General features: G+C 41.2%; 1 long non-coding RNA gene across 1 annotated transcript in view; it reads right to left on the bottom strand.

Moving 5' to 3' along the window:
- Positions 1-19,861, bottom strand: part of LOC147650025 (uncharacterized) — a 73,690-nt gene extending 53,829 nt beyond the window's left edge. The window contains exon 1 of the long non-coding RNA XR_015277272.1: positions 19,597-19,861. This is a non-coding gene — a long non-coding RNA (uncharacterized LOC147650025). The remainder of the gene's footprint in view (positions 1-19,596) is intronic.
- Between the last annotated feature and the right edge of the window lie 320 nt (positions 19,862-20,181).

Genomic DNA, 20,181 nt, shown 5'->3' with positions numbered 1-20,181 from the left:
GACCAAAATTTCATTCAGTGTAGGGGTTCATATTTCACACCAAACAAAAACCAAACCGAAAGGAAAAAAACCAAACAGAACCCCAAAAACCAGCAACTGATCCTTGCTCATGAAAATGTAATTGCCTCAGGTAAAATCAAGTTATGTAATTAGAACAACAGAGAAAAATTCTAGTACACAGGGTCCATCTGTTGCCATGTGCATAAATTCTCTATGACTTGCCAAAGTAATTTATCCACCCAGAACACACATCCAAGCCGGCCAATATCTAGTACTGAGCAGAAAGGAAATTTAAAGAAAGGCACATCATTTATCATTACAGACAGCTCAGCAATATTGTGAACAGGGAGCACAATTTCAGTGGAGGGGGAAGAGGGAGTGGGAGAATGAAGATTGGAAATGCTTGCTGAGCTCAGAGCCTGCTGTAACAGCCGCCTGACATCGGGATCTCAAGGGCTACTTCCTCTGAGAAAAGAGGAGCACAGAAAGCCGTGTCTTAACCATTCAACCCTGTCCCAACACATATTGTAATTCAATGAATTGCTATTTTGTGATGGGAAAACTTGCTGTTGGAAAAATTTCGACTGCCCTTGCATAGCTTGCAGTAGAATTTACTGTGAAGAACAAACTCACCACTCTATGGCAGTCTTACATTAAGCCTGAAACCTTCCAGAATTTACAGTTACAAAAAGCCCACTTTCACATGCTGAATGTAAAATCCTACCCTTTTCTCTCCTTGCTTAGAGGAGTCCTTGGTGTGGGGGCTCAATGCAGTTTTTGAATAAAAAAGCCTATCTGCCAAATTTTCAACATACTGTTCAGCTTTTGAGGCTCCAAAATGCCAAGGCAAGGGTAAAGTATTAGGGGAAATTTCACTGTTTGATTCACCCTCAGCTTGATCGATGAATCAAGTTTAGATTAAAGAATGTACTGACACAGGGGTACAAACTTCACTCTACAGAATCTCATTTTACATTAAAATGATGGGAGGTTTTAGCTCCTGGTGGCTCAGCAGCAGTTGTGAATCCATGAACAGGCTGTAAACAGTGTTTTTGTGAGGCTTGGGGCTCCCCAGGGTTTATACACAGGACAGCATTCTGCTGTTCTTGATGATGCGTCAGCAGCGATGCCCAGTGAGATACTTGGAGGCAAGGAGGATGAGATAGAAGGATGAGATAGAAGAGGTAATAGGAGCTGTGGGGAGTAAATTTTACTGGAGGCAGATTTTAAACAAGTAGTTTGGGAGATGTCTGTATTTTCAGGAGCTATTTCAACCAAACTGCCTCCAGCAGTCCTGGATGAAAGCACGGTTGCAAAGCTGCTGGATGTGAGCCCTGGTTAGTCTCTTCCTACCACGCTTTACAAGTCTTATTCAACTTCCTAAGTGAGCACAGACCCTTCTGCTTCCCCCTCCTTTTGGAGATGCTCTGGCAGAAACAACCCTCCTGCCTACAGTGAGACACTTTCACCTGTCCTGGGTTGGGAGGGAGAACCAGCAATGGTGTAGCTGTGTGTACAGCCTGGGATACAACAATTCTGTTCTCCTCCTGCACCTGTGCCAAAGGAATGTGCTTGCAGCTCTTCATTTCTGGGAGATCCTTGACTCAGACAGTCATTTCTCTGCCACGGGGCTAAGTGCAAGAAAAATCAGCCAGCTGCACAAGAAAAACTAGATTATTAAAATGCATATCTTCAGTCATGCTGGAAAAGTTAAATAACTCTGCAGTAAATACTTTAACTATCATGAGATCCTGAAAGCCTACAGTACCACACTGAAAAAGAGACAACAAATTAAGGACCAGAAAAAGGAGGGAAGAAAATCATAACCCAAAAATATTCTAACAGTTTTACAACAAGTGACATACTGCTAATCAAATGTTTCAGTGCAAGGTAAAATAAAAGAGCAAAGACTGAGCAGGGTCCTGATTGCTCCCAAACCAAGAGTTCAATAAGATCCATTCTGCCTTATCCCTCACAAGCCAGAAGAACCTCAAGGAACCAAGATGGCATTTCTCTCCTAGTTACCATCAACCTGCATCCAGCAAAATGCAGTGCTACTGCTTATTTCTGATCAAGAAGGGAAATCAAACCACTTTTCTTCCTAAAATTCAAGGAATTCCACTCTTAAGATGAGAAAGATGTGATTGTACTGAAAATGTTCCCTTGCTAAGGGCATTTTATCAGAGAACATTTGACTAGTGAGAGCTGAACAAAACAAAAAAAAACAAACCAAAGAAACCAAAACAGAAAAATTCCACACCAAAAAAAATAAAACCCCAAATGAACAAAAACACCCTAACCAAACAAAAAACACAAACCAAAACAAAAACAACCAAAAAATCCCAATCAAACAAAAAAAAGAACAAAAACAAAACCACAAAAGACACCATAAAAAACTCAAAACACATTAACATTTTAAAACAAACAACAAAAAAGCACTCCCCCACTCTTAAAAAAAATAAAATAAATCCCAACAAAAGGAAAAAATAAAACCAGCTTCAAATCAGGAAAAGAACCCATTTCTTCCCTCACATCTTGATTCCTTTTTCAATGGGATAGTCACAGAGCTGGTCAAATTAGAAAAAATTAAGTTCACAACACTGCTGCTGGCATACAATAAAACTGTTCCTGAGTCAAAGGAACATTTAACATGATGGAGGCAGAAATGGCCTACCAAAAAGACAAAAAAGGAAGAAAATATTTGTTTGTCAGTGGCTGTCACAGAGAGTCAGAGATCAGGCTGGCTTTTCCTGAAATAGGCTGGAGTTTCACACCACTGACACTTTGTTAAAGAACACATGGAAAGGTTCAAGCTGAAATAACGCCTGAAACGAAATAACCTGACACCGTGTCTGGCCGGTGTTTTAAATAGTTTGCACAGTTTTAGTTAGGACTCTTCCAGCCATGTTTGCTGTCTGTAGGGTGATTAAATGACATGTTTTTAAAACATGCAGCATTGGCCATTTTGCGTTCCTGGTGCCATCCTTTTCAATTTCATGAAAATGGAGTGAAAATAAACCCAGACTGGTTTTGAACTTCAGTTACCCAACATATCCATGCAATACTTAAATGGGGTAATTTTCATCAGGGAAGGTGAAAGAGTGTCAGAGAACTATAATTAAGGTGGCAAAGGGGTGAGAATCCCAACTCATACAAGACCTACCCCAAGCAAAAGGTCATTTTGTTCATGGCTTGATGAAACAACCATTCCAAGGGCTCACTCTGCACCCGGGCTCTTGCCCATTGCCAGGGCAGGTCTGAAAGGGCTCAGTCAGAAAAGGCTCCTGTCAGAAACCACATTTACTTTAAAGAATCACACAGTTCCACGGGCTGGAGCCACATTAGTGCTCATTATAGCTAGGTCTCTCCCAGACGCATATGCAAAATGGGGGGTTTTAATCCCTGTTAAAGGTAACTCATTTATTTTGTGTGTGTCAAAGCAGGGCTTGGCCTTTTGGTCCTTGTCAATAGTGCTCTCCAAAAGGCACACAGAGCCAGCATCCTCTCCTTGTTATTAGGGGGAAACTGGTGCCAGTCAAACACGGACAGTGCAGAGGCTGAGCTCCAACTCAGGAATTTCTCAGCCACTGACACTTCTAGAACAGAATTAATTACTGCTCTATACAGCCCAATTGACAGAAACCCTGGGCTGTTTGACAGTGACATGTCAAAATACAATTCAGCATGGATGTACTAACACATCTGAAACTGGCCTCAACTAGAAGTACATCAAACATCAACTTAAACAAAAAAAAAAAAAAAGCAAGCCTTCCTTCCCTTGGGCTGAGTCACATTTTTATTTTCATAAAAGAACAGTCCACTGAATTTCACCTAAAATAAATAAATTGGTGAAGTAAGTAATTATTCTAATGTAAAATGCACAAGTCTAAACTAATGAATATTTGAAATAAAGAGAGTGAATTTAAATTATTCCTACAGAACCTACAGATGTTGTAGGCAGGCTCAAGCATATGTGTTCAGTTTAGTAATTTTACAGAGTGCACAGCCATAGATTGGTTTAGCTGGAAAGTTAATTTTTATTTATTATGTTTAGCCCTAACATATTTTAGCACAGGCTTGTTCTTTGCTCTGGATATAACTGAAATCAGCAACGGAGATGCAGAAAGGCCTTTCTTCTTTATCAGGTTCTTAGGAACAAACACAAGAAGCTGTTCTGCAGGGAAGACTCAGACTCTTAACAGGAGCAGCTTTTGCACAATAATGTCTAAAAGCTCGAAATGAAAGAGGGGCAGTATTCTAACATATTTTCAGAACAGATTCCTTCTATAAATCTGAATTGCTGCAGTTATCTGCTACAAACTTTGGCAGATTTTTAGCAGACCAGATGTCCACAATAAAATGTTATTTAATGTATCAATGAACAGTTTCCAATATGCAAATGACTCAGTTTCTGCAAACATCTTATGGACAACTGCCAATATGATGGGTGTTCTTTCCAGTAGAGCAGAAGTGGCTGTAGAGAGTCTTTGGTTTCTGGTAAAGCACCATTAAAAATTATTCATTTCAGAGTGCATAAGGAGCATGTTTATTTCTAGCAAATAGTCTAAAACCATAATAAGTAATAATAAAATTGGGAATAAAATCAACAACGCCTTCAGCAGCAGGAAGTTGAAGCAAGGAAGAGCAAACTACCCACAGGATGCTTAGCAATTGTTTTCCACATAAAGTGGGTGGGGTGGCAGATTCCTGATTGCTCTGGCACTTTGCACTGCTTGGTTTAATGCAGCTTTCTGTGCCCCCTGTTGCTGACAGACCCAGTGACAGCAGAGCAGCACTGCCCTGGTGACACTCTTGGTTTCAGGAGCAAGTACCCTGGTGTGTCACATCCCCTGGGCAAAGCACTCCTCAGGGCTAGGAGAAGTAGCCAGGCTGGAAATCCTTCCCTCCACAGCCTCCAAAACATCAGCAGCCACCCCATCCTTCCCTAAGGCCAGGCACATCTTGGATCCCGAGGGGAAGCACAAGGATTTACAGCTCCATCCCTCCTGCCAGGCTCTTCCATGTTAGCTACTTTCTTATCATTTCCTTAAATCATTGAAAAAATCCTCTCAGCTCATGGGCCTTTTCAGTTTGTTGTAATCTGATTTTTAAATAAACACCTTGCTGACATATTAAGTTATCGATTGATTAGTTGTTTTTTTTATCTTATAAGAACATTACAAAATCAGTTATGTATGGTATTTACTACTGCAAATCAGGAGTGTGCTCTAATTTATGAGAAAGCCCCTTTCCCTCTGACTCCAAAGGAAACACGATTGACCCTGACACAGTTATGTGCTCCAGAGGGGAGACAGTCTGTCATGTTCAATCATTTCTTGATCAAATCCAAAACAGCAAGTTAATTGTTTAATTAAGGGAACAAGGGCCTTAGAAACTTTCATGTTCTACATAATTTTATAATGGGTCTGTGTAAATAAAATAAATAAGATCTGATGGAATTGAGAGAAATTTCATAAGAAAAACCAGTGCCAAGTATCTACAAAAACCTCAACAGCCAACCTCCAGTGACCAAGCCCCAAAATAACTTCATTTTGTATTTTGGAATCCCATATGAAAAATAATTGGCACACTTGAACACAGGTGTAGCACACTGAAGTTGTATCATTTTTAAGACAGGAATGAACCACAAAGCCAGAAATTCATCTTCACTTTTGAGGCAAAACTCTAAAAAAACCCCAGGATAAACAAAAAGCAAATCAATTTGTGGGAGATTGTGCTACCAATGCTGCAACATTTAGCATCTTTTGCATCCTAGGAGTTCACAGCCAATGAAAGCTCATTTTTTTTAATGCAAAACTCTGCTTTTGGAACTCCACAGCAGCTCTTAACCACGCACTGATTTATTTATCTGTGAATGGGCCCCCACACGTGATAAACCCCATTATTTATAAGGCAATGTGAAAAGCAGTGATTCTTTTTGATACATTATTCATTGAGAACAGTGTACCTGCACTTCTCATTAGTGGGATTTCTTCCAGCATTCTGTGTTCTGAGGAGTTTTCAAGTCTCCTTTTCTCCCAAAATCCTGCCATGATTTTTACTCTTTCTTTAGCCTAAACTATCATGATTTGATTGAAACTCAAAACTAAGTCCATCATGAGCTCCTGAATAACCACAGTTTAAATTCTGACTACAGCATAGCTAAAACATTTCTACAGTTCTGGCACCATGAGGCATTTGAGGTTTTTGATGATGTTTCTAAATACTCAGGCATTTGGTAGCAAATTCAGACAGGTCAAAGCTGGCTTTTTAGGAAGATTTAGGCATTTGCACTTTACACCATCTTTGAAATGTCAGTTAATGGGTGTTCAACAAGAACTGTTTAAGACCTTGAATTGTTAAAAGCTGTCTGAGACAGCCTCTAAGTCCCAGCCATGGAGTGGAGGAGACAGTGCACTACTTTTTGTGTGTGTTTGGTTTAAATTCATTGAAGCCACAGCTATATCCAATACCTTTACAAAACAAAGAGAAATTTTTAAATATATTTTTTTAAGCAAGACAGGAACTACAGGGAGGTATATGGGATGCTCATTGCTTGTTTTAGATTGACAGTTGCTTCAGGAAAGGGAGGAGGAAAAGGAAAATGGAAAATAGAAGAGAAAGGAAGGGAAAGGAAAAACATAGAAGAAAAGAAGTTGAAAAAAATATAAAACAAGGAAAGAAAAAGAAGATAGAAGAATACAGAAAGAAAGGAGAAAGAATTTTAAAAAAGGAAGTCAGGTATAGGAGATATATATATATAATATATATATATATATATATAAAATATATATATATATATATATATTAACTACCAAGCATCAGAGTTGATAGGGAAGGCAGCTGTCTGCTCAGGAATAACAGAGGGTACACAAAACTTTTTTCCCCCCCCCATTTTATTTTTTAGTAGAATCTGAATTGTAAGATTCATTCAAAATTCAAAAGCCTTAGCATAATGGGCCCCCAAAACTTCTCTAATGGAAACTGTGGGCTTTCCTAAACAATAACAATTAAATTCTCACTCTTTTACTTTCTTTTCGTTGTCATATAGATTTCTTGGCTTCTTATCTTAATTATGTGTGAGAAAATGTCTAAACTTTTATCATAACTCAGTTTTTTGAAGAGAAAAATTGAAAAGGACAAACCATAAATAGTTTTAAATCCACAAATAAATAAGTTTAACAAACTGTGCTGCACACAGATACCTAAATTATCTTTTTTATGCCACTCTGCTTAAAAATACATGACTAAAATGCCCCTGTTGTAGAGGGGGCCTGATGAGGTGAGAAAGCAGCAGGAACACAGAGTGTGCTCTGCCAGTCCCAGCTCACACGGTGCAGAGGGAAATGAAGTAATCCTGCCTGGATTCATCAGTGTTTAATCAAAACCTTCCTTTCCCCTCCCATCAATTAAAAGATTTGCAGAAAGCAGCAGAAAGGAAAAGGTAATAAGTCGAAAAGTGATGAGGGAACCCGAGGGTCACATCAATAAAGACACATTTTCGTAACAATTGTCTTTGCTCCAGAATGAACAGAGAAGCACAAAGAATCTGCTTTCTCCAGCCACGCTGAGGAGCTGTGTTAAATCTCTGATGAGACAAAGATTTTCTTTAAACTTTTATAGGAATGAGAAGGTCTTCACTAATGAGAGTTTAAGGGAATTTCTTAAATCTAAAGTGAAGGATACCAGGAGTTGAACATAACCTGAGGGTTTTCCTGTACATGTTCGCTAATAATACAAAGAGCTTTCAGAAAACCCTCTGAAGATCCTGTTTCCTGCAGGAAGAAAAAGAAGCAGGGCAGAAAGGCTTCAGGGAGCTGAAAAGGAAAGAATATGGCAGTAAAGGTACACACACAGTGTGTTGTTAGAGGAGGGAGAGCCATCCAAATGCTGCGGTACAATTCCGGCGTCTGGTAGGTAATTTGAAATGATTAAAAATGTTCTGTCCTCACCCCCTCCTACCACAAAGTGTTCAGGCTCACAGAACCAGTGCATCCTGAACAGAAATACTGCACTTGAACTGGGATAGCAGCTGCTCTCATGGATAGTGCTTGTGAAAACCGAGAAAGGTTCATTTCCCAGCCAGTGACAGAAGCCAGGCCTTTCGGGATTGTGCCCAAGGAAGAGCCAAGGGAGTGCACAGGGGGATTTTTCTCTCTCCCAGAGATGCCAGTCAAAGTCTTCTGTCCTATTGCAATGAAGAGTAAGACAATCCCCATTCACACCTCCATGGCAAGTGAGCCATTTGACAGTGCTGCCTGAAACGTGCCCCCTTGGTGATAGGGAACATAAAGACCAAAACACCCATTAGATCATTTAAAAGGTATCACTTTCTCCCCACTTTTTGATGGGCATATCTCTAAATACAACAGACTTGCACTGTGCTGATCCTCCTGGGTCTCCCCTGCTGCAGGGGTAATTGTAGCATGTCAGAACATGAAAAGTTTAAGTTGCACCTACTCCATGACCTATTGCTGAGAGGGAGAAAAATAAAATAAAAGAAACCCCTAAAGCCCCGACAACTACTCCAGATGTGCCTGCCTTTATGGTATTCAATGGAAGCACTGTTTTCTAAATAGCATATTGCTCTAAAGCACAGACAGAGGGGAAGATTTAACCTTTGTATAAATGGAGAGCAGTCAAGGGCAATAAAAGCTCACGTCAGGTACGAGAGGCTTATCGATGCTGACAGGGGGAGGAATGAGGAGTCGGAACACTTGCTCCTGAGCACGAGGTGTCAGCCTCACCGAGACCTTTACAAAGCTCTGCCCTGCTTCTGTTTCATTACAGAAAGCTCCTTTTATGCTGGAACACCTGCCAGGGAAGGGAGCCACCTTTCCAAATCCTGAGGAAGGCAGTAGCTCACCCTTGCAGAACAAGGAGGCTGAAGTAGGAAGCGCTGCAGTGCCAGCTGCCATCGCCCAGGAACCAACCAGGGCAGCACCCAGAAGTTTGTTTTGGAGGACAAAACCCTCTCTCAGCAGCTCTTGGGGCCTGCAGAGAGCCAGTATGAGGTGTGCTCCGATGGATGGGAGCATCCCTGGGGCAGGACACAAAAAGGATGGGCCACGGACACACAGAGATGCAAGAAATCCTCACAGAGGTAGAAAACAGGTGTGAAGAGAGCCAAATAACAGCCAGGTGAATGTACAGCTGCCAGAAATAAAGCATCTGAAGGGTTGCTGTGACCAGTTGGTCCTGAAAGCTTCATAATCGTCCTTAAAGAAACCCATTTCAGTTTAGTGCAGGAACTTTAAAGCCCAGATGATCAGAAGGTTACAACTGGAATAAAGCAGAAACAACAGCTCTAGAGGAATTGTGAGGCACGTGGGAGAGAGACAGAAAAACTTTCAACCTAGTGAACTTATTAAGAAAGCCACCCAAACACCCAGTAATAAGTTTTTAAACATTGAGGGAAATCCTGGGACATCAAAAAGTGTTTGTCCTTATAAATCAGGGTGGGGAGGTCCCAAAGGGAAGCAGCTGGGACAGGAGCACCCTGTGCAGCAGCTGAAGGCAGCACAGCAGAGGAGCAATGGTGCATGTGCAGGTGTCTCTGCTGGGGGCTGTCTGAGGCCAGGGCTCCTTCCTTCATCACTGCCACTTTCCCTTCATTTGGCCTCAGCTTTCCTAAGCCCTAAGTCTGTGGCTGACACAAGGTAACTTATGAAAATAATCCTGTCTCCAGTGCTTTTATCCCACAGACTCAGTTCTAGACCCCCTTAGCATCTACTGTGCATCTGTGCTACTTATCCTGAGTCATATTTAATGCTCTCTGTTTCTTCTCAACAAAAATTCTGTTTTCTTGTCAGAAAATACAGGAATACAGTTTTGTTTAATATTCAAATAGCAGCACAAGCATAGTAGGTTAAAAAAATAAATACTTGGACTAATATTAGTTGCTAGGAGGACTGTATTTGTGGACTGTTTTTATTACGTTACATGAATTGCAGGAAGCTGTTCCAGTGGATATTTGTACCTGTGCAATCTTATTTGCTCTGTATATAGTGGCTCTTGCAATGTGGACATTTGTGCAGCCTTTGTGTTTTGCATGACTTCCCAAGAGGAGAGGCAGTAGTGAAACCAATAACACAGGCAATAAAGCAGTATTAATAATGTATGCAGAGCTATAGATGTCTATTTATATGATACAATATTAAAGTGTGAATACTTTTTGTATTTTAAGATGAACATGAATGACCAAACCCATATTCTTAGTTTTTTTTTTACCAACAAAGACATCACCACATTGCTGCATGTTGAGGAACTCTTTCTAAACACAAAAGCCCCCAAAGTTTTACTACTTTGTCTCTAATTATAATATTGGTAAAAACAAAAAAATTGAAACCAGGAAATATATAAATTGGTGTGTTTATTGGTTAGGAAGATTAACTGAGTATACTAGTTCAGAAAAAAAAATCTCAAATATAATCAAAAATCAAATATTTTTGTAAAATTCAATTCTAACCACCAAGATTTGTAAGGTTATTGAGGTTTGAGGTTTTATTACTTCACTATTTCTCATCTAAGTGATGCTGTTGACACTTAATAGGAAACAGTAAAATCTGTCATATCTTCATTTGAAACCGCAGCAGAAATGGTCTTGCTTATACCTTAGACAAAGATCATTTTAGGGGCTTTTGTGGTGACAAACATCAGTAAAGCCTGTTTTTGAGGCTGTTGTTCACATCACCTGAGTGCTTTTAGATCTTCACAGTGGCTTGGAGTGACACCATTTATTCACACTTTACTGAGGTGGTTTGTGACTCACCTCTAAACAAGGGGGGTGGCGGGGCCACTGCCAAGGAAGATGTCAGATTTCACTCCAGAACTTCAAAATTTCATCTTGCTGAGAGCATCTTTGGCATCATATTGTGTTAACTGAAAGATCTGAAATATCATTACTAATGGACACAATAAGCACTTTAATTGTAAAGCAGTAGGTATCATTGTTACCATTTATTATTTGAGCCAAGGTATTCCCAAATATTTTAGCAAGCCTCAGATGCCCCAAATTTTTTAACTTGGACAGAAAAAACTAGAACAAACAAAGCTTCCTTTTCTACTCTTGTGACAAGACTGCAAAGTAGTTTTCTCCTCTGCTGGGGTTTTGGTGTGTATGAAGAGAGACCAGAAGTACTTCTGTTTGATCAAGTGCTTAATATCATAATAGGATCTCAGTTTCTCCTTTTACCATTTTTATGCAGGTGACAACTGTGTACCCAGATCAGCAGTGCAGAAATCAAATTAAAGTTAATTCTCTGACTAGAGTTACCTGCATGCTTGCAAGCTGTCCTGGAACTGAAAGCTGCTCTGACTCTGCTGTGTGTCCTGAAGGACAGAGGTCCCAACCCCAGCGTGTCCCTGTCACCACATGGCTGTCCCTAGAGCTGATTTCTCACAAGGAATGTTATACAGTAGTACTTCCCCAGCTGTGTCAAACCAAGTTCTCAATGTGCAGTGGGGACAGCATGACTAAGAGTGTTTTATCATTGTGATTCATGCCCTAGCACACCTCCAGTGTTTTATTCCACACATGCCCAGTGACAAAGGTCTCTGCTGGCCTCTCGCCTGCAAGGAGGACACCTTGGTTCTTTGCTGCACCAGGGGCTGTTCAGAGCTTGGCATAGCTGGGAATTCCACCAGAGCTCAGCACTGAAAACAAGATTTCTGCACAGGAGCTGCTTTGTGTCTTTACAGCCTCCCAAGCAAGGCAAGGCCACCTTGTCCTCCCATCACCCCTATCTCCCATCACCACCTCAGGTCTCATCTTCACTTCTTCCCTCACTCGCTTCAAAGGTTAGAGGGGAGCAGCTTTACCTGCTGCTGTCAGACAGGAGAGCTGGGAAGTGTGCAGGTACAAAGGAAATACAGGAATTCAAAGTGACTGTGATTTAAAAGATATTCTTTAGAAAAAGAGAGATCTGTCTTGGTCTTTGGGAATGACAAAGCACAATTTTCTTATTTTTGCAGAGAGGACTACATCAAGGGAGAGCAATACCCACCTGAGAATTTTTGTATAGACACATCTTTGAAGAAGCAGCTTCTGGCATAAATTCTACACATTACCAGGGGACAGACAGGTAGTGTTTCACAGGAGGAGAAAGAAGAGGCAAAAAAGAGTTATAAACACAAAAAGTCAAGTAGTTGGAGAACAGAAACAAATCAAGACAAGAACACAAAAAAAAAAGAAAAGAAAAAGCTTGACAAAATAGCCTGTCTAATTTCAAGAAAGTTCCTATCTATTTGTAGGATTGCTGAGAATATTTGTATCTCTCTGCAGTGAAAGACAGATCCATGCAGAATTAGATATTCATGTCGGATGAAGAGACAGGTTTTCGAGCTCTCTAGGGCTCAGCACTGTGACAAGCACAGTGAGGTTGAGTAACTGCTCAGTCCTACAACACCAGAGTAGCTTCGATTTTACAGAAACCTATCCAGGAAAGGCACTGAAAACATACTGGGTTTGAGCAGTATCAGGATTAAAACACATGCTGATAGTTAGAACTGAATCAGGATCCAAGGAAAGAACAAAGACATTTATGCTATTTCACCCATCCTAACCGAGATGATATAATTTGAACTTAATGACTTTCATTAATACAGAAGAGTATAAATAAATGTCAAAAGGTGACAGCTACAGGAAGAAATGCATCAGAATTCTGAAGTAAATCTCTCAGTAAATATAAAAGGAGCTTCAACAGAGAAGTAAAATCTAAGCTGTTTGACCTACAGAACAAACAACCAGCAAGAACCTGAGGCTTCTCCCATCTCTGGCTGTTTATCTTGGTACAAATCACACCGTAGCTCTTGGCTCTTACTTCCCTCCTCACCTTTGTCATTTTTGTCAAATTGTCCTGTAAAGATCTCCAGGCCAGGCTTGTTCCTTACTATGCTGGACCAAGCACAGCCTCCACCAGGTCTGTACAGAAATACTGATAAATAAGTTGTTTAATGTATCTTGGCTGCTGAGAAGATAAAAATGTCCCATACAGGGGCAGACCAAAACCCAGCCTGGGGTTCAGTGTCCTCCCTGTTGCCGAGGAAGGGTTCAGAAAAAGGCCTAAGAACAGGGATATGTCCTTAAATATTCTCTTCTCAGCTCAGCTTTGTCACACTCAGACTTTTTTATCCAGCAGTAGTGGTGCCTTTGCTTGGATGCTGCAGTGCCCATCTGCAACATTCCAGTGGGAATTCAGGGCCCTCCCCCAGGTGGGGAGTTAGCTGATAAAAGAAATGTTTCTCCATAATGATGTAAGAAGCAGCAGAGTTTGTTTCCTGAGGAGATTACACAGTGACTGATAAATGCAGACAGTGAATCTGTGGGGAGAAGTTCCTTCCATGGACTGGGAGTGATGTGGAATTACTACCAGAACTCCTTAGAGCCCTGAGGGGGTATTACCTATTGCTTTTCTATTAGGAGCTCTGTGTCAGTGCTGATGACTTCCTCATAACCCAGACTTGTATATAAACTACTTCTTTTGCTACTTTATGTCTTCCCTATAATCCTTTCATTCTGAATAAATAGGATTTTGCTTTATGGAAGCTGGTTAACCTTATGCTGAACTAAAAATCAGACTTGCAGTTAATTACCAGGATCTGCAGTCTAAAACCCTGCAATCTGAGCATTTTATATAGAGAAAATTGAAGCACAAAGAAATGACTTAGGCCAAAACAGAAAATCTAATCAGACTTTGGCAGAGTTCAAAACAACATTAAATCTCTTATTGTAATTGCAAAACATATTCCAGCAAAAACTGATCATCAAATAGCAATAGGAAACTGCAGAGGTATTAAGAACTAGATAAAGAGTATGACATTTGAGATGCTGTATTTCAAAACTTCATCAGCTCATTAACATACCTGGTAATAGACTACCAGGACTACTATTATTATTTTTTCTTCATAGGTCAACTATATACCAATATACAGTTGGAAAAAAGCTCTTATTCAGCTAGGAAAGGGGGACATAAAAATGTCTGAGAAGCATACACAGCATGTCTTGAATGAATAACAAAAGGTGCTATTGGAGTGCACAGTGACACCCTTCAGAAAGGAACTGCTGTTTTCCCAAACATCAGAAAAAAAAAAAAAATCCCTTTCTCCTCTCACTGCCATCATTTTGTTTTTATATTTACCACTTTGCCAAGACTGATAAAATAACATTCAAACATTAAGCCAGTTGCTCTTACATGAGCATGTTCTGTCCAGGCTGTTCATACCCTAGAAGTCTGGATTCATGTCTGGTCAGTCATTTGCTGCTTTTGAGAGCAGTCACTTATTTATTTTATTATAGTCCACATATTATCTCCCCTCCACCATGGTAAACTGTGCCAGCATAGACAGCTGATCCAGAGACAGAATATCCAGACATAACACACTTTTCTTCACTTGGAGATGTTCCAGAATTTCCTAGGAAACACTGGAATCCTTTGAGATATTGTTACAAATGTAGTGTGAAACTTCTCCATTATATGTCAGGTCAGCCTGCACATAAGTGGAAACTGCACAAATGGGGATCTGAAGTCCCACAGAAAACTTCAAAATTTACTGGAAAAAGACCTCAAACCCTTACAACATTCTTACATCAGCTTTACCTACATTTTCTGGCTTTGCTTCTGCAAAGTGTTTTCAGGGTGAAATAAACAGGTAATTCTCCAGTGCTTCAGCCTTGTTTCGTCTCAACAAGCGAGTCCCAGAAAGATGTTCAGACTTATATTGCCAGGCAGAGTGATTCTTCACTTGCACTGCCACTGCTTGAACTCTTCCCTTGTCTGAGGATCCTGCAGCATCTCTGCTCCCACGCACTGGATCAGCACCAGCTACAGCACTTCAGTCTCACACCTCTTGGGGAAAAGAGGTATGAGGTAAACAGCCAAGAATTGCAAGGCTGGAGGAACAGTCTCCAGAGTCCATATCTCTACATGAACCACTCACTGAAACCAATCTGGATTTCTCTTTAATTGATTTAACACCGTGCCCTTTGCAGAGCAGCAAAGGAGGAACGACGCCAGCTGTTGATTAACTGTCAGTTCAACCCCCTCCCCCAGTCACCTGTGCAAACAACAGCCCCCTGCCAACAAAAAGGGAGGGAAAAACAGCCTCTGCTGAGCCTAAGAAAATGAATGAGAGAAAAATCTGCCTCTGACAAATATCTGTGTCAGAAAGTACTCAGCAGAGCACCCAACGAAAAGTTTCCTACCAGACTACTTGGGACGACTGAGAAGAAAATGTTACAGATGTGGGTTGGTTGGAACTCCTAGGACAAATGATGAACAGCTCTCTGTGACTCTGAAAGCAGCTTCTAGCTTGCAGTCCCATGCTGGTCTGTGGGGTTTACTGATAAATAGATTAAAGTCTTTACACTATTGATTTCTAAACAGGGCAATAGAGGAGTGTGTTTGCAGGGCTCCTCCTCCTGGCCCCTGCCTCAGCACACATGGCATTTCAAAAGCGATCAGACAATATTCTTCCCTAAAGTGTGGCAACACAGGATCTGTCATGGTTTGGAAAGACCTGAGTAAAATCTTCCCTGTGATATGCTAAAGCAGTTTAACATATTCTTTCCTTTGTTGAGCTATCATCTTGGGCAACAATCCTGTAAAACAGGGTGGCAGAATCCACAATCCTGAATATGAAGCAAATAGATGGTGTTCTTGGGAACATCTTAATCATTTTTCTCCCTCTAGTTCCATGGGTTTTCTGGTTTTACTCCACTCAGCAACTTTTCAGTGCAGGGGGGCACTGAACATGACCTCACAGAATTAGCTACCTGCACAATTCCAATATGAACTGTTCTCTCTGCGGAGCGATCAAAGACACTTTCTTTTTCATCAAAACTGAGCATGTTAACTAAACCACCATGACAAACTCCGTGCTATTGCAGTCAAATCTAAATGGCTGTTCAGTGATGCACAACAACTTCTTTTAAATCCCAGCCTGCTTTGGCTCCCTAACACAACCAGTTACAATTAGGTTTTTCATTCTTGCCACATCCCTTCCAACCACCTGCAGTCAGAGCATGTATTTCTTATCCCATCAGTTTGTGCTCTCTACCTGCCAGTGTGGAGATGACCTGAAATAAATGCATAACAGAACCCACCTGCTGCCTGATTCCTGTCCTGGGGAAGCCTTAGGAAAGGTTTCAAGGGCTTCAGTAGGTTGGCAATAAAGAGCTGCCTTTGGAAGTACATAGAAATAAAGCATAAGTAAGGATCATTTGTGGCCTGATTTTAACCATTAGTGGCCTAGATTTTCTGACTCTGCATTTCAGTTCCTCTACCTCAGTTAGAACTTGTCAGGACTTCACAATCAGAATCAAATTTGCCAATATTGCAAAAACTAGCCCAAGAGTTATCAGTGCTCCTTAATGGAAATTCAGCATTGGATTAAGCAGATTCACAGGAAGTAGAGCAAAGTGAAAATACGGCAGATGCAGTTCTAGCACAGCATCTGTCCATGCTGTGGCTTCAGTGACTCACTCTGGGTAGAATGGGAACTACCTTTAATTATCTTGAACCCAAAGACATTTTTAGAAATGCCCACCTGTTATAACACAGTATGTTTTTTCCAGGACTATTCAAATTCCTCCAACATTTTCAAATACCCAAGAAAATATTGTTTTTTTAAATAGTTGACTAAATTTGCAATCTCTTCCTTTCCTTATGTCTGTGCATATATTATCGATATCTACATATACTGGGGATTTACAGCTGTAATTTAGCATTGCTCAGTTTACAGAGAAAACTGAATAACAAAGGATTATCTGAAAATACTGGGTGGTGCTGGATAGTATTACTCAGCTTTGTAATTATCTTATCTCTACTTGCACAGCCATAGCTTCAATCAAAAACCCTCAGTCATTTCCACTCCTACTGCAGATAATGTGGGCCAACAGATCATTTAATCTATGCTATTTCTCCACAGAGATGATAACAGAAGTATGAACTTCCCTGGGATAGTCCTGCATCAGACTCATCTCTTTGCTGCATGATGCCATTCCACCTCAAATCAGGTTTCCTCAAGCCACAAGTTACAAGCCAGAGTAAATGTGGCTCCTATCTAGTTATATGATTATATTCACTTCTCCATAGACATTAAATCAGAGATTGGTTTTCTCATTGTGGCTTTACAAGGAATGGAAATCACATTGAAAGCCCTTTCAGTGTTGTTATGCAGCCCTGAGGAGAAGGACGTGGGGGTGCTGGTGGATGAGAAGCTCAAGGGACAGCCCAGAACTGCCCTGTGTCCTGGTCTCACCAGGGAAGGGTGGGCAGCAGCAGCAGGGAGGGGATTCTCCCTCTGCTCAGACCCACCAGGAGCATTCAGGTCCCCAACACCTGGGTGTGGAGCTGCTGGAGCGAGTCCTGAGGAGGCCACGGAGCTGCTCCAGGGCTGGAGCTCCTCTGGAGCCAGGCTGGGAGAGCTGGGGGTGCTCACCTGGAGAGGAGAAGGCTCCAGGGACACCTCAGAGCCCCTTGCAGGGCCTGAAGGGGCTCCAGGAGAGCTGCAGAGGGACTGCTCATGTAGTGAAGGGGGAATGACTTTACACTGAAGGGTAGATTTAGATCACGTGCTGGGAAGAAATCCTTCCCTGTGAGGGTGGGGAGGCCTGGCACACATTCCCAGAGAAGCTGTGGCTGCCCCTGGATCACTGGAAGTGTTCAAGGCCAGGTTGGACAGGGCTTAGAGTACCCTGGGATAAGTGGAAGGTGTCCTTGCCCATGGCAGGGGGATTGAAATGGGGTGAGCTTTAAGGTCCCTTCCAACACAAACCATTCTATGATAAGAGATTCTGTGCTTCTCCAGAGCCCTGTGAGGGGAGAACAAGGACAGAAGGACACACAGGTGAGCCCTGAACACTCAGTGCCCTCTGAGTCTCAGGGAAGAACCACATTCAGCTCTTCAAATCTAATTTAGGTTTCCAATATTTCACTATTGTCATTAAAAGTTCCCTCCCCACCTGCCAGAGGAGCAAAGCTTTCTCTTTCTTTAAGGGAAAAAACCCAAAAAACTGAACAAGCAAAGAAAGCAGCAGCAAACCCTTCTCCAACCCCAAGCAAAAAAAATTCAGCTCCACCACAGAATCTTTTGGACACAGTTCTGTTCAGTAGCAAAATGAAATTACCCAGGACTGGTTTGCCAAAGCTGTGACACATGTCAACTGCAACCATTGCTACAGTACCATTTACTTAATTTATAGCTTTTACAGAACATTTTTAGCTCTAATCATGCTTCTCTCACACTATTTAAATTTATTAAAAAAAAAAAGAAAAAAAAAGAGTCTTGTAACACATATTCCCTAATGCACATTTGCAAGCAAAGCATCTATGGTCTCAAATCCAGCATGACTCACAGTACAGAGCAAAAAGAGTAAGATGATTAAATAGACTGGCTCACCCAGCTTGTTTTTACACATCAATAAATAACCACAACACAGCAGAAATAGAGATGTGGTTTTCTGTTTGGAGGTAATTCAAACACTGGCTCTTCCTCAGACCTTCCACACTATGTAAAATAGAGCTGGGCAAATAATTCATTATGAATTATTCATTCAATTAATTTAATTTCTTCTGCTCACTAATTAACTATCTTGACTTTTTTGAATGTTTTCATTATCTGAAAATTATTTACTCAACAGTTTCTATGAATAACTCTTTGCCTCTAGATTGTTCACAAGCAGATTACTGCAAGAAATCAAAATTGTAAATTCAAGCTGTGCTGAATAGTTTTAATTAGATATGCAAGTCACATGGAGTTTTTCTGGTTCCTTATTGGATATATGGAGAGAAAAAAACCCCACAAGAAACCCTGCAACCAACACCACAGCTTGCTTCTGCAAACAAACCCTGTTCCAAGACTAAAATTTATTTGCCACAAAAATTCTTGAATATATTAATTTTATAGAAGGGAATGATTTTATCTTATTCTTTGAAAAAAAAAACCCAAGCCAGTCAACTAAGCACTTTAATTTAGAAAAGTGAAACACACCTAACACACATCTATTCTTTAACCACTTCAGCTTCCCCTGCAAGCCTGGGTCCTGGTCCAGGCTGAAGCCTTGGCTGCATTTCCCTGTAAGGCAGGATGCAGTGCCACCACTGGCACTGGGGTGAAGGGATGGCCCAAGTCTCCTCTTCATTCCCCACCAAGGAAAAAGTCACTTCATGGCCAGTTTAGCTGGCTCCAGGGAATCTCTTACAGAGATTGTATGGTTCTCATTGAGATAGTTATGGGATAAACAAAGAGACCACACAGTAACTTTGTCTTTTGATTCAAATCCTACCTCAGTCCAGGGGTCTGATCCCTTCCAGCAGAAACCAGGCTGTGCCTCTGACCCCCAGCTACAGACACAGGCATTGAACCATGTCCTGTCTTGGCTGATGTGATTGTGAGAAGCACAAAAGGGAATGATGGAATGGTGAATGACTGCAACCAGAACATGGTCAAGAGCAGCAAGTGTGGCTGAGGAACCACTGGCATACAAAGACACAAGGTGCATAAAAAGCCTTTCAGCTTTCCTGCACCATCTGAAAATAACACCAACAAAAATCCTCCCAAAACCCCAAAGCTCCCTTGGACACATCATCTTCCTACCTCTGGTACTACTTGCAAATGGGAGTTCACGCCCCCTCCCTCCACAGCAAGGGGAGAAGAAGTTCAAATGTCAAATCATCATCTCTCAGAGCATTTAAAAAGGAAACGCAACTTCTGGCAACTCCATCCTGCTCCTCTGAGGAGCTGGCAGCCCCTCGGTGGGATGAAAGGTGGGACAGCCACAGCCAGCAACTGCCCTGCCCGAGGGGACCCAACTGGCCCCTCTCCTGCCAGTTTATAGCCACTGACCATCACTGTCCCTCCCACCCCAGCTGGAGGCATCGCCTTGTGCACCCTCATCAGGTGAGAACCATGAACCTTAAGGGAGCTCCTGAGACACAGGTGCTGTGAGTGAACAGCTCAGAGTTCAAACTGCGGTGACAATTAACAACATTATTTTCATATTTATATATATAATAAATATGTATTATATAAATAAATTATTATATATAACAATATATTTTATATACATTATATATTATTATAATATATAATAATATATATATAAATAAATAAAACATTTTCATAAGAAACATGTCAGATTTGGATGTATTCACCCCCAAGAACAAATCTTTGCCTTATCTG

Source organism: Cyanistes caeruleus, chromosome 17 (genome assembly GCF_971803275.1).
Source record: "Cyanistes caeruleus chromosome 17, bCyaCae1.hap1.1, whole genome shotgun sequence".
Classification (NCBI taxonomy): Eukaryota; Metazoa; Chordata; class Aves; order Passeriformes; family Paridae; genus Cyanistes; species Cyanistes caeruleus.
This window is presented reverse-complemented; position numbering and strand designations above follow the sequence as displayed.